Below are 14,972 nucleotides of genomic sequence, written 5' to 3'. Positions count from 1 at the left end.
AGGGGAGGGAGAAAAGAGCCCCTAAAAGGAGACAGCGCTGCAGCTCTCACTCACACAAATCACCTGCATTTCACACAGAATCACAGGCTGGTTTGCGCTGGAAGGGACCTTAAGATCATCCAGTTCCAACCCCCTGCCATGGGCAGAGACACCTTCCACTAGAGCAAGTTGCTCCAAGCCCCTGTGTCCAACCTGGCCTTGAACACTGCCAGGGATGGGGCAGCCACAGCTTCTCTGGGCACCCTGTGCCAGCGCCTCAGCACCCTCACAGGGAAGAACTTCTGCCTAAAATCTAACCTAAATCTCCTCTCTTTCAGTTTAAAGCCATTACACCTTGCCTTGTCCCTACATACCCTCATAAAAAGCCCCTCTCCAAATTTCCTGTAGTCCCCCTTTAGGCATGTAGCAAAGTCAGCTGCATTTGGGTTACAAAGCCAAATCCTGAGATTCTTCCTTCCATGGAAGTTTTCTTTGGCATGAACAGAACTGTGGGGAAATCTCAAGATGTGCAGGCTTGTGACAAGCCAAGGAGGAGACCTCAACGCCTTCGGCTGCTTTTTGACACTGTCAACGTCGAGTGGCACTGAGCAAAGCGACGTGTTGCGAGAGGCTCGCGCAGCGACCAATGCCAACGCGTGACAAAACACAAAGAGCCGCAGAGCCTCGCCTGGGAACACATGCTGGGAAGCAACAGTGGGTATTATTGATGGCTCAGCAGTCAGAAGACCTCAGCGCATGGAGAGGATAATGGCTTTGTCACCTCCTGCCAGGAAAGAACTTTAGGAAAGTTGAAGAAAGGCAGTGTTCCAGGTCTGTGCCCACCCTGCGACCCTGGCACACGGTCCTGCAGGGCACACCAAGAGCTCAGCCGCGATGTCTGCCTGCTACAGCTCAGCCCAAGGCACCAAACCCCAGCCCATCCAACATATGCACATCTCCACTCTTTCTTCCTGAACAAGACAAGCTTCCCGACAGCCTCAGCACTTCCAGATTTCAAATCCTTACTTGGGTTTCTTCAAAGAGTGAATACATTTGCAGGAATTAATTCTGGGCTGCAGCCTCTCCAAAGGCACCACTTCTACATCAGGCAGATTAGTGGCTGAGCCTGCTAGAAATGACAGTCTTAATCAAAACCAAAAATGCACTAAGCAGACTTTCCCTTTTGTTTATTGAAAAGCCTATTTTCTTCAAGGTGACTGAAGACAAGAGGCAGTTTGCTTAAACAATAAGAGATTTGCTGGATGCCAAGAGGCCCCCTTTTCATCCCTGAGCACCTTCTACAGCTCAGGAAGAGAATTCTGCAAAAAGTACTTGGAAATATGACAGACAGGTCCTTTATTAGGTTAAATCATTCAGGACCAAGTCAGAAACACTGGGACTCAAACTTGGTTAGAAATGAGAAACAATTTGGCTGTAGCAGGATTACAACTACATTAGCTGGGAGGTCAGCCTGACTACTCAGGACGTCCATTATCCAAAGGACTGTGAAAATCTCTGCTCACCTAATCACCACTCAGCAGTTACATATTCACATTTCTTTCTGGAATAAGTGCAAATTTGCTTTGATTGACTGACATTTCATCACTTAATACATTCATAATGTGTCAAGGGAAAACTTGACTGAATTCACAATGCTGTACTGATTGAGATCCTAATAGGAACAGTTGTCAGAAGGACTTACAAGGATAACTTTGGAAATCACATTCACTAGTTGGGAGAGGGCTTTCTGCACCAAAGAGGCTCTCCACCTATGTGCAGGACTTCCTGGGACACAGAGATGGACAGCCCCTCTCTTCCCAGTTGCCATCCACCCATGACATTGCAGTTGGCTGCTACTGCCCCAACAGTTGCACAATACTTTTTCTCCAAAGTCCTGCACTTGAGACATACAGTTACAGAGTCAAAGAAAGCTTTGCTAGAGGCTCACAAACAAGCTATGTAAGAGGAGCTCAAATGAGAAGCAAAGCTCTCCTTCACCCTTTCCACCCACCAAAAAGTCTCAATTACAAACTACCCAACTACAGAGCTGGAGGGTGAACAGAGAGCACAGGAGGTAACAGAGTTGTAAGTCAGTGTCTACCTTAGCTGAAAATAAGGAAAGATTTCAAGGAAAACTGACTCAGTTCAAGTTTGAGCCCTTGGCCAGTGCCCCAGCCTCAGGGCTTGCTGCCTGCCATGCACTGGGCAGCTTCCTGCTGCTCTCAAGTTCAGCCTATGAATGGGAAAAGCCTGCTGAGTTTTCCTCTGCTCCTGATCCCTCACCTGAAATCTTCACATTCACTTAGAAAAAAGTCTTCAAGGTAGAGCTTTCAAATGAACCTTAACATTTCCAAATTCCTTCCCTTCTCTGCAGAGACCTGTAAGGCCCAGAAACGACCTACCTTCAGCATTCATGACATGGGTAAACAGGCTATCTGGCTGCCTTCACCCTGCTTTAATTATACAGCGAGGGGAAAAAGCAGTTCTCTTCAATACTTAAAACCAACCCATTTCAAATAAATATTTAAAGCTGTCCTGATTGTTAGATAAGTAGCTTCTAACAAAGCGATTGCAAATGTTGCAATTGTTTTGCCATACGGTCGCCAGCAGCTGGAAGCTCCGAGATGTCCATTTCAATCATAGATCTTCCATTTCAAAGGCATTTGGCAGTTAGTTCATGGTGAGAAGTGAATCTCATCACATGAGCTTTCAGAAGACCCCAAGGAGTGAAACAGAGATGGCTTTTCTTAAAGCCTGGGTCAAAGCACAACTTTCTGCAAACACTCCTTTTTGTAAGTAAGTAAGTAAATAAATAAATAAGGGCAGGTTTTGTGCCATACCTTCTGCACTGCTATTAGGGGCAGAGAGGCTCCTGCTAGACCAGACAAAGCCTTCAGTCAGTCCCACCGAATATTCACAACCCAATGAAAAGAACAGTGGGAGGAATTGGCTTAAAAGTGCATTCATTGTACTTTCCTTTTCTTTAAATGCAGTAATGTGCAATAGCTCCTTGTGGTGCTGAACAGACAATACTATTAACTCCTTTTTTGTTCCAGCACTTCAACCATTTATATACTTACATTCTTCCACCTAATCACTACCTACCTGTTGTTAAAATCCATCATGTACCATGACCAAATCTTGAAGTCCCCACTCAAACCCTCCTTTAAGTGAAGTTCTTAGTAGGGTTTTTGCATGATTAAGGATCACAGATTATTTTTCCCTAACTGGTATCTGCATAAAGAACCCAAGAATTGCCCCTGATCATTACCATAATGCGTTCATGGTTTCCACAATGCCACTCAAAAGCCTAAAAATATGGCATAGAAGCCCTGCGGGGAATTAATGCAAAGTGTCTGCAGTTGTACCAGGAACCAATTGCTGAAAGAAAGAAAACGGATATTGAAATAAACCTGGAGGATGCATTAGCAGAAGCACTTCGGAGCAACTTTCCCTTTAAAGCACGCATGGGACAAATTCATCTCAAGAGTCTCTTCAAAGGGAATGGTCTGTAATCAAAATTAATTGCAATTAATTTGGCCCTAGGTTTCTGCCACGGAGAGGGAGGCTCCCGCAGCCAGAGCTGCAGGCAGCGGATGGCAGGAATCGCATCCACAGCGTCCACCTCTGCTGATATTGCCAATTCCTCTGCTATGCCAGTGCCATCCTACAATGCTGCAACAGGATTCAGGCCAAATTTGCTTATCGGCTCTGAACCAGGAGGCCAGGCAGCAATATGTGCTGAACGCTGCTCTTTTGGAGGATGTCATCTTTCTATTTAAATTACCTAATTCTCCTTCTCCAACTCCCTGTGGCAAACCAACAGTCGAAATCATACAGTATAAGCTAACAGGGTTATGTAAGTGTCCATTTGCTGTACATATGCTCTCCCCCCTAAGGCGAGTGATCACCACGACTCTGTAGCAAGAGAGGTACACCTTCCAATTTTGATGTCTAAGCACATCAGAGTTTTGGAGGTGCTTCAGAAAGTGTCTCTGCCCTTCTTGGAGGAAGGGATGTGGGTAGCTGAGCGAGAAGCAGGCAGCAGAGAACTGCCATGGAGGCAGAATCAATGAGAGATGGTTCTGGGCTGGACATCTGCCTCTCATCATCCCATGAAGTGCAGCTACACTAGAACAAGACAGAGGATGCCAGTTCCACATGTGGCACCTCTCAAGGTACTGCTGAATAGGCACAACCCTCGAGCTTTTGACCCAGGCTTAATTCCTTGCTCTGCCTGCATGAAAGCAAAAAATTTCCTTGATACAGGAAGAGCCAGCTTCTCTATCTCTTGGTGCATCTCAGTCTCCAGCACCCAAGATTTGTGGTTTTAAGCTAATTCTGCTTCTCTGTCCTCTTCTGGTTTTCTCCAACTCCATTTTGGCAACACAAAAGCAAAATAATTTACATAAACAACTAAGCTGTTTCAAAGTAAACTCAGTGTATCGACATAGATACTTCCTTTATTTCAAATATATTTGCCTTGCATACCTATACTTGAACGAAACAATATTAATCCATGTCATCTATTAATTCCTGTATCCCAAGGTATGTAAAAATGGCACAGGCCATCTAACAGAATGGACTTTTGGCACCAAATCTCTTGCTCTCTGGAAGCATCCAGGGTTTAAAACCTCAGAAAACTGTCTAGGAAATCTAAATCCACATAACATGAAGTTTAAAGTATGCATTTTATTTATATTGACATTTTTCATTTGCTATGTTCTACCATTAAACTACTCTCAAATTCAGAAAGACCCATTTCTAGATACAGCTGGAACCTTTCTCCAGAACAGTAGGAATACACAACCCAGTAGAGGTGGGGGCTTTCCTCTTTTACACATATATCTACTGTATATGTGTAGCTTCTTATTTTACCCACTCTGTAAGATTGCTGCTCCCTCCTTGGCAGTTTGGAGGGCACAGATGCTCCCGCATGGACAGCAGTGTCACTTCCCAAACTGGCTGCTCCCTTCAGTTTTCTGGCCAAATCCATTAATCAGGCCTGATCCGGGGAGTCTGCATGTGCATGTACTGTAAAATCCCCTTACAGAGCACTGTTTTCCACCAAAGTGAACCTTTGCCAAGTTCCCCCATGGCATGCCAGCCACAGAAAGCACACAGCACAAGCTAATGGGGCTCCACATGAATCCATTTGCCACACATATGCTATGGATACCCTCAGGAGCAGAACCCTGCTTCTATGGGTGACTGAAGGGAAGGAACTGCTTCCCAGCTTCCCATAGTCCCCATGCTGCACCCACAAGTTAAATTCCTTTCCAACGTCTTTGTGCTGCAGTGTGGCATTTCTGTCCATTCTCCTCCCTGTCAGGCTCAGCAGCCTCCTCAGAGAATTTCTTTTCTCTCTTTGCTTCCTCCCAGCAGTCACATCAAACAGACGTGTATTACCCTGCTTGGAAACTGCTGCTTTTATCCTCCAGGTGAAGAACTGAAGTAGTTAGTGTGCATACGTTTCCAAATAGTCTTCAGTGAGAAAACTCAATGTTCCTATTCCAGGGAATAAAATAATTACTTGCTTTTCAAACTTCCTGTTTTTCAAGCTGATAAAAGCTGCTGTTACAAGTGAAGACAAGTTCTAGGCCTGAACAGACCTCCCAGTACTCAGCTGTACTTTGCAGTGGTTCTGAATGTTGTTTGTGTCACCACTTCCCTCGCTGACCTGCCACAGATGGCAATGTCTCCAGCACAGTCTGGGGCCAGCTCCAGCTCCCCAGCACACAGAAGCCCCTGATTTGGGGTCTAACACTGGAATTCTCTTCCTTCTCCCACTGCAAGCAAAGCCAGTTTGCCTCGATCACATTCTTCTCAAGCAGAACACCAGCTTGAATACAGCTACATCCTATTAACACTGATATATGTGAGACCTTTTAAAAGGCCTGGGGAAGACAGATTCCACTTTGTTGAGATAAATTTAGACACCGGAAACTAAGAAGATGAAGGAATCCAATATACTATCATTTATCTTTCTTTTTCATTTGAATAGAGTTCACCAATATACAGCACTACGGTTTTATGTGCATGGCAAAATCTGCAAATTCAGTTCCTCCGAGTCACGTGAAGACAAAATTGATTCGCACTGTCCCTCCTCCCATATTTAACGTGTATTCTAGGAGGGGAATCTTCCCAGAATGTAGTATTATCACTCCAAACCCAAGTTTTTGAATGTAAGTTCATGTGACATACCCAAGATCCATGACACTCAGCAACTGGAAATGCTGGGTTCTTTTCTGCAGAGCACCAACTGCCTCCTGCCAGCAGCCAGTCTCTACTGAACTCAGTGAGAATGATACGAGCCTGGCTCCAGCAACACAGAAAAAGAATGAGCCACCACAGCAAATGAGGAATGTGTCGTTTTCTCCATCTTTTCTTGGATGGTGAAACAGAAGCACAAGGAAAGCAAGCAAATCACTCAAGGCCACACCAAGAATAGCACCAAAATCCCCATCTACAGGACATGCTACATACTTGTAGTAACAAAAATATATCTGTCATTGCATGTCACACGAGCTCAGTCAAACTAAAAATTTATCACTTGCTTCGGACTCCAGCCAGGTGACAGCAAATATATCATGGAGCTGTCAACAAGCTGCTAATCTTGGCTGTGAAGTGTAGGAATACAAGAAGCTTAAAAATACACCGCTCCTTCAGAAACCATAAATTTTGCTGGCTCTTTCTCACATACCACTGGGTAATCGGTCTACTCCAGCTATTTCACTCCCACCTCCTGCAGTTAAACAGTTTCATTTTGCATGTCTATTTAGAGAATGACAATCAGACATATGAGGTAGTGGAAATAACCCATGGGTATACAGATAAAGAAACAAAGACCCTCTCTGGCTCCTTGACTGAGAAGAATCTCACTGATTTCACTGCAAAGCCTGTACAGAAATCCCAGGACATACACAACTGGATTTTCAGAGCCTCCACAGAAACAGACGGAATAATATCTCTGCCCATCTGGAAACGTGGTCTGTTGTGCTCTTCTGAGCAGAGAACAAAGCAAAGAGAAGCAAACAAAGGCCTTTCCTCCTCCATCCAAAACTAAACCACGTGTCTGGGCTTGCACCTTTCAGAGAGAGTGCAAAAGGATGGCATAGTCCCATGAGTGACTTCAATTTTTCCTAGCACATATACTTGGACAACAATGTAAACCAGGGTGGGAGAAGGATCTTTTATAAACACAGTAGAAGTTTCAAAGGATACTTCCTCACAAATCAGGGCTTGTTCATGACATTTTGTACTGGATGCATTTTGGGGAGACTGCAATAAAAAGCAAACCTCCTCATTGTCCACATTATGATGCTTTAGGATGAGCAAGCTCAGCCTGAACACTACTGCCCCTACAGCTGTGACGTGACCCAGCTATAAAAGATGGTTTAACTCACCATTCTTTACTTGCATTTCTCCTATGCCACATGGCTGGGTGTACCTGCCATTCTTCATTTCCTGCTCCGACCACAAACTTCAATTTTCTCTCCACAGCACTTACACAGCGCATAATTACAACTAATTATCGATTACTGAGGGATTACTAGTTGACAAATCCAATTTTCACACTGTTTTCAAGCATGACTGACTGTGGACCGGAGAGGATAAAAGGTACCTGCACTGCCTTGGAAACCCGTGGGTGCGACTAGCGTTGTCACCATCACCAGTAAACCCACCAGACCACAGTGGCACCTGAAGGCCAGTGTGTTGAGGGACCTATTATGTCAGATGCTATGAATCTACCCAAAGTGCCAGTCCTTACCCCAAAGACTTTTGCAAGCCTAAAGAAAGCCAAGCCTTTTACATCTGCAAATGTATTCAATGTAGCTGTGTTTGTACCACTTTTGCACTGCATTTCTGCACATACTCTCCCAAGCAAGCTAACTGGCAGCAATGTTCACAGGAACAGCTCCTTTCAGGGAAAAACAGCACTCAATTTTCCTCAAAGCAAATCTTAACTTTGCATGCTTTGGTGCTCTGCTGATCCCAACAAATGGGATCAATGAAGGAACGGCGAGCGCTGTGCAGTGCCGGCGCCCTCTCCCAGCCCATCCATTAATGTTATTCCTTAGCCATGGCAGTCCCGTTACCCAGAACTGGGGATTTTGCTGTGGCAGGGTCTGTGCGCGGTACCATCGAGGGGCTGTGCAGAGAGTGCTTAAGAAAAGAGAATTAAAAAATAAAATCTGAGAGAAAAATACATGGAGCTGCTCAGACATCACTGAATGGAGTAAAAAGGCACATTTTCCTAAGCGACACGATGACGTTTTTCCCAGTTGTACTTCAATGGAGTTATTCACATAATTCAAGTAGACACAAATCCCAGTGTGCAAATATCTGTAGCCCAGTGGCAGCCCTTCAGCATGACTTACAACCAAAAAATGGAAAAGTCCACTCCCCTGGTACACACAAATCGGTCTGTTATTAAAGCTCATCCAGAACCATTATTTTCTGACAGTAAATGTGGTTTTAGCAGAACTGAGATTTCTGTGAAGAACATTTTTCTTGCAAACGTTTAACCTTTCTTTTTGGGGAAAAACCACATTTTTGTTTCATATCTCTTTAACACGATGATACATTTCCCTTTCCCTTCTGTTCCAAAGGAAGCACAGCACAATTTAGAAAATGGTGCAGTAAATCTCCCTGGCTCCTCAAATGAAAAAACCTGAGACTGAGCCTCACATAAAGAAGGATTGCAAGTGCCTTACCAAGGGCTTTACTCATTAAAAAGGACTCAAATCTATTCTGCTTCTTGTCTACAAAAGTGAAATATGATTTTATTAAATGAAGCCCTTAATATGTTTGCTAAGACTCTATCAGGCTGAACATTAACTACATTTCCATTGTTTTTCAAGTCCAAACAGCAAGTTGCTCTGCGAAGAGACAAGCTCACTTACAGCTACTTAACCTATGGGCCAGGGAAGAAGTTTGCTTTGTGAAGTGCAATGTCCAGCACACACAAGAGGCACAGAGCACTCAGAAAAAGAAAATGCACAGCTTTCAGAAATCATTTAAGGGGGGGAAAGGGAAAAAGAAAACAAAAATGAATAAGAAAGAGCCATGTTACATACGTTTCAATTTGGGGTAGCACATGAACACAAAGCCACTATCTACTGTGCAAGAGCACCCCAGGATGTGTGGAGGACACCCCAGCAGAGCGATGCTCCTCCTCAGTAAGGAATAATGCCTGGGGGAGCCTTCCAGGCCACTGGGTCTCTGGCCCTTGGCAGAGGGCTTGCACCACAGGGTGCACACCTTGCCAAGTCTTCCCCCATAGAGGCATTTTTGAGGTGATGCGTTGAGTCCATTCAGAGGATCACAGCCAAAGTAGCCTCCCATCTCAGCTGGGGCACCTGTGCCAGCACCAAGCCACATCCTTGCCCAAACGTATTCCCCTCTCGACCTGCAGTCGACTTTTGCCTGGGTTTTCTGCTTCAGCCACACGCCAGACACAAGTCCGCTCTGCCCTCTCCTGGCCTGCACACAGATCCGAGCCTGTGCAGTCATCCTGAACCTCCCATGCGGAGGCTCGGGATGGAGGGGTACGGGTGGGCTGGGTAAAGCCCGGGCCCCTAAGGGACAGAGGGAGAGATAGAGCCCCAGGGAAGAACTGAGCATCATTTTTGGGGGGACAGCACAGGATGCAGGCACAGGCTGGCACCTCCCTGCCCACCAAACTCACCACCCTTGAGTTGGGTACTCGACTTTGGCCACCCAAATATATCTGTCTTGGTAAGAGAGCTAAAGGAAAGGGCAGGAACATCCCTTTGGCCCCAGAGTCCTCACTGAGAAATACCTATTTGGGAGTAGAATGGGCATTGCCTTCCTCCTATTGGAAAGCACCTATCTGAGGTGTATCACTGGAACGTGAGCAATAAAAATAGTAATTTGTAGAATGAAAGCAGTGACAGACACTTCTTGTAAAAACACCACAAGACGTTACAGATAAAATAATGTCACAGAAATAGGCCAAGCATTAGAACTATTATCATCAACAACAGCATGGGGGACACAGCAGTTTAGCAAAGGAAGTGAAAAACAGCGGATGTGATTTAAGAGGCAGAGAGAATCTGCACTGGTAAGCTGTAATTACTGAAGCTGAAACCCAGCCAGGATCCTGGTTGATTGCCTCCAGGCTTATGAAATGCAACCTTTAAATGACCAAATAACTGGGACCTGGGTTTCATGTCACCACCGAGATTGCACCATCCCATGGTACTTGTGAGTTCAGATGTCTACAACCAAATATTGACCTGAACCACATCTGCTTTGCAGAGTCACTTTTCTTCCCAAAGTGATATAGCTGTAGGTTGCTTCCAACCATTCTTCAATTTCAGCACCCTGTAAGCACCTAATGTGTAGTCAAAGGATATCACTCATCCATTTTACAGCTCCCAGAATGCAAAGATATCTACCCAGTTTCCTAAGAAACATTAATATTGAAGTATGGCTTTCTCAGCCCAAGTCATGCAAGCTGAACAAAGTTCTCCTGACGTTTTATGACAAGGTGATTAATAATACCAAGAAGAAGAATGAAATGATACCAGATTATAAACTATTGTAAATCTTTCAGTCATCCCAGGAATAATGAATGTAGGAGAGCACTACAGATTTAAACAGAATCATTGTCGTTTTCTTGTCAATCAAGTTGCTATTTATATAACAGCAGAAACAGACAATGAACTCAATCTTAAACTGAGGGTGTAGCACATTCAAAGCAGGAGTTATAGGCACTTCTTTAACATATTTTCCTTTTTTTTTTCTTAAAGAAAAGAATCAAAAAGCCATCCTAACCTAGAATTGTCAAAATTGTTGAAGTAGATTTTCCATCCGAAGCATCATTTCTGATCCCTGCCCTTCCCCTCTCCAAGTAAGAGCCACAGCGACAAGGAATTCAGCATTCAAGTCACCCAAATGTAGCCGGACTTGGAAAGCCTGAGCTGATATGACCTACTTTTAATCAAATATCTAAGTAAAAAAGTTTAAGAGTATGGTCAAAACAGTCCTGGCCTAAGCATCCACTGGACTGAAATACCCAAACTTCCTTGGGTTATGGAGTCAAGCAAAAAGCAAATACAAACTCTTCACAAGTTGTTCTAGAAAAGCTGTTAAGTCTTCAAACCCTGCCTCAAGACAAGGCTTCTGGCCTTGTTCTGCTTCTGGCTGCATGGAGGAACTCTGCACTCCGGGACCCCTCGAGGCACTCTGTCCTAGACGTTACCTCAATGCAATAATTAATAAATAATACTACTGAATTTGAACTCGTCCAACTCATACAGGCTGTTCCAGAGACAAATGAATAATGCATGCAATAGAGATTCATTTGGGGGAAAAAAAAAATCTAACTTCAGTTTGAAATAAAGCTCTGGTTGCCTTGGCAAAGAAGATTTAATTGCTGTAATCACTACATCTCACATAAGGTTGCTATTTGAGGGAGTCCACAGTACCACTATTCAGTATCTGCTCCATAGCAAATAAAGGACTACTGGTCCCAGGAGCACCAGTGAAATACTTCTGAAAAGGTTTAAATTATTTTTAAAGGGTTATTAGCTTTGGCAAATGAGTCAAAAGTCATCTTAGCTGAAGAGCATAGGTACTTATGTCACATTATGGAAATAACAGCAGGAAACGCCATAATTAAGACTGTACTACTGGTGTGACTGTATCACATTAAAACAGTACCCAAAACATAACCATTCCCTACTCATCTGTGTCCTATCCACCTGCCCAGGGTTACCACTGCCCCTAACAAAATTCCCTGCAATTATCAGAAACACGAAGCCAGAGCACACACACGTGCCTTGCACACAATCAAATTCAGACAGTTTTACTGGCACAAACCCTAAGCAACTCCACGGAGGTCAATTAAATCACCCTTCTTCTCTGTGTAAGAGAGGGAAGACTCTGGCCAGGCAAATTAAATTAGAGATGGGCCAGAGCCAACTCCTAGGTCCAAAACAACCCAGAACTCACAATGCATTTGGATCCTGGTCCAGATTCTCACAGCCTGCTACCGCTTCTCCCCTTCCGTCTGCTACCTCCCAGGATGGGACAAACTTTTCAGACTGTTCCCCCAGCATTACTTGGTGCATTTTATCACCACCTTCCATCAGGGATCTGCATCAAAGTGCTCATACGTGTGCTTCCTGTGGCCTCTTGGCACAGTTTTTGCCCAGACCCTCATTAATTTGAGCAGATGCTTAGAAAGCCCATGAACAAGGCATCGCCTATCCCACACTTCTGCTTCTTCCTTTCCCACTTGCTGTCTTCTAGGACCAGCGCAATTAAAAGATGGGGATTCACTTAAAATGCATTTGAGGACTCCTTCATTAATCCCACAAAAGCTTGGGACACACAGTGAGAAAAAAACAGCTAAGAAAGTTCCCTTGGCAGGAGAATACTGAAAAGGATGTGCTGGGGAGGGGAAGGTATATTTTGGTCCCAGTGAGCAACTTAAAAGCACGTCAGGAGCAGAGGGAGACCTGCTGGAACCATCCCTGATGGCTCACAGTGATAAGGGTGACAAATCTGCCCCACAAACATGGGGCTGCTTGAATACGGCCCTCCCAACAGCACCCTCCTCATTGTGATACCTCTGGAAATTCTACTGCTCTGGCCAATTCCTCCTCTGCTGGGAATACCCAGAGCACCTCTGAAAGGGTCCCAAGGAGAATATATTTCAGACGTGTTCTCATCTGACATAGCTGTATGTACTCAACACAGGACGAAGCACTGCTCCACACAGGGCACTGACACCCAGCACCGCTCAGGTACAGGGCTTTTAAATGGCACAATGAAAGCTGGGAGATAAGAGCTGAACCCAGCCATGCAGGAGCAGCTCCCTGCGCTCTGGGAAGCTCGGGAAGAGCTCCTGCTGCAGTCCCCACCATGCGAAGCAGCACTGGCTCCACTGCATGGAAGCTTTCTGTAGCCCTGCATCACCTTCCTCTCACTGCCTCGCTCCCCACTGCCCACACAGCGTTGGAGGGCTGGCAGCCAAATACTGCAAGAAGTGAAATAGCTTTAACTGTAAGCACCATTTGCTGTGCCTCAGGATGGCAGACTCATTTGTCACTGTTTTCTTCTCCTGCAGCTCTTTTGATTCATCTGGGATCCAATAACTTTGTTAATATGATTTGTTTCATACCCTGGCCGAGTACAGCTTCCAAGGTACACATGGCAACTGCATGAAGCATTAAATACCTCACAGGAAGCACACAAAGCACAGGTCCCTGCTCTGCTTTGTCCAAAACCATTTCTCACAAGCCCTTTATTGACATAAATTGTGCGGGGACGGATAGGAGGAGCACCCAAACCCAAGAAGATACATTGACAATTTTCTTGCAATATTCTGTCTCCTGCTCTTTCTGAAAGTCCTTGTTCCACAAAGCTGTCAGCCAACCACCCCACCGACCCTCCTGTACCAGGCCATCCAAAAACTTACGGGTAAACACAAGGACAAAAGCAACTCTCTGTTACATCAGCAGGAACATGAAGAAATTGAGACCAATGTGCTCACGCAAAGCAATACTTCATGAACTTCATGGGATAGTATTCTACCAGGATAAAATGACAGCAATGTACAGTCCAAAACACCTCAGGGAGAAAGTAAATTTCAAAGTAGACACATTTTTATACTTTTAATACTATTCATTACACGCTAGAACTAACTGCATCAACGGCCAAATCACTGTTGTGTCTGACTTGTTTAAACAAGATAGTGATTTACTGTGCTGCCAGCTAATGAAGAGCCTACAAGAAGCTGATCAATGCCATCATTGTCTGGCAGCACAAAGCAGGGACCACTCAGCATACTGTCCAAAACAAAGACACCTCCCCAAGCTCCTGGCCAGGGACTCGCTCACTAGAACACACAGTTTGCAAAAAGCCACAGCACGTCCCCAAACTTGAAATGATCACTCAAAGGCAGGATGGTAAGAACACTTACCTTGCAGCTATCTTCCTTAAATTGCCCTTTGTGATACTGTGTATTTAAGCAGTTTTGTCATCTGAAGGCAGCTATCTGTACATTAATAGAGGTAACTGAACTCAGAAGCAGGTGCCCACAGGCAAAACTCAACTCCTAACTCCATCTTCGGTGGCTCTCCCTTCCCACTTCATACCTACACCAATGTTAATCACAGCAGGGGTAAGTCATCTGTGCCCTCCTGCAGGCAATAACTACAGACAGGACAGCCACCAACAGAAGAGATTTGGGGAAGAGCAGTGGCAATGCCCTGTGCAAACTGGAGAGGCTGAACCTTTGGCAGCCTCCTGACACAGTTCCTCATCCAAGAGCAATCACTACCCGGCACACCCTCACATTGCACAGAGGGAGTCTGAATAGATGCAACAAACCAAGAGTGTCCTTTTAGCAGTGGTCTCCTCCAAAATCCACTTGCCTTCTTCCTGGACACTCCGCATCACAAGCAGATACCAGAGCTCATACCTTGCTCCCAGTGCAACTGTGCCGCATGTGCCGGCAGTGCTGTGCAGCTCCGCACCCGGCCCCGCAGCAAGCACGGGGCTGTGCCGGAGCTGCCTGGAGTTAATTAGCAGGAGCTGTCATGTCGAAGCTCTCGGAGACGGGGGATCAGCCAAGGAAAAAGCCTGTAGAACCTGAACCATTTAAAAATGTAAAATCTTTTTCCATTACCATCAACAAGGCTGAGCTTGTGTCAAGTCACATGGCATATTGGCACCTTCCAAATCCACGGGAACTGCTTTTCACATCATCTCCATTTGCAGAGTGTAGCAATGGCTGCTAACAGGCTGGCAGACAAGAGGTTGTCAGGGCTCCTATTACAAACCTTATTTGTCACACACGTGCAAAACAATCTGATCTGTCAAACAAGATACACTGCCACCAGTCACACACAGCACTGCTCACCCACTTGTAGTTCAGTCCTGCAGACGCAGATGCCTCCTCACACACCAACTGACTTTAAATCAACATAACTAACTCCCTTTTTTTCCACTTTACG

At 45.1% G+C, this 14,972-nt stretch overlaps 1 protein-coding gene across 2 annotated transcripts in view; it reads right to left on the bottom strand.

Annotated features, from left to right (window-relative positions):
• TMEM132B (transmembrane protein 132B) overlaps positions 1-14,972 on the bottom strand; it is a 238,414-nt gene that overhangs the window by 150,871 nt on the left and 72,571 nt on the right. Inside the window, exon 1 of one of the 2 annotated variants that reach the window (XM_030501674.1) lies at positions 14,438-14,467. The exons of the other annotated variant lie outside the window; for it this stretch is intronic. The gene's annotated coding sequence lies outside the window, so the exon portion shown is untranslated. Of the gene's footprint in view, positions 1-14,437; positions 14,468-14,972 lie in introns of those variants that run through there. 2 annotated transcript variants of the gene reach the window in all.

The sequence above is a fragment of the Strigops habroptila genome, chromosome 11, assembly GCF_004027225.2.
Source record: "Strigops habroptila isolate Jane chromosome 11, bStrHab1.2.pri, whole genome shotgun sequence".
In the NCBI taxonomy this organism is placed as follows: Eukaryota; Metazoa; Chordata; class Aves; order Psittaciformes; family Psittacidae; genus Strigops; species Strigops habroptila.
Note: the sequence above shows the minus strand (reverse complement) of the source record. Positions and strands in the feature narration are given on the sequence as shown.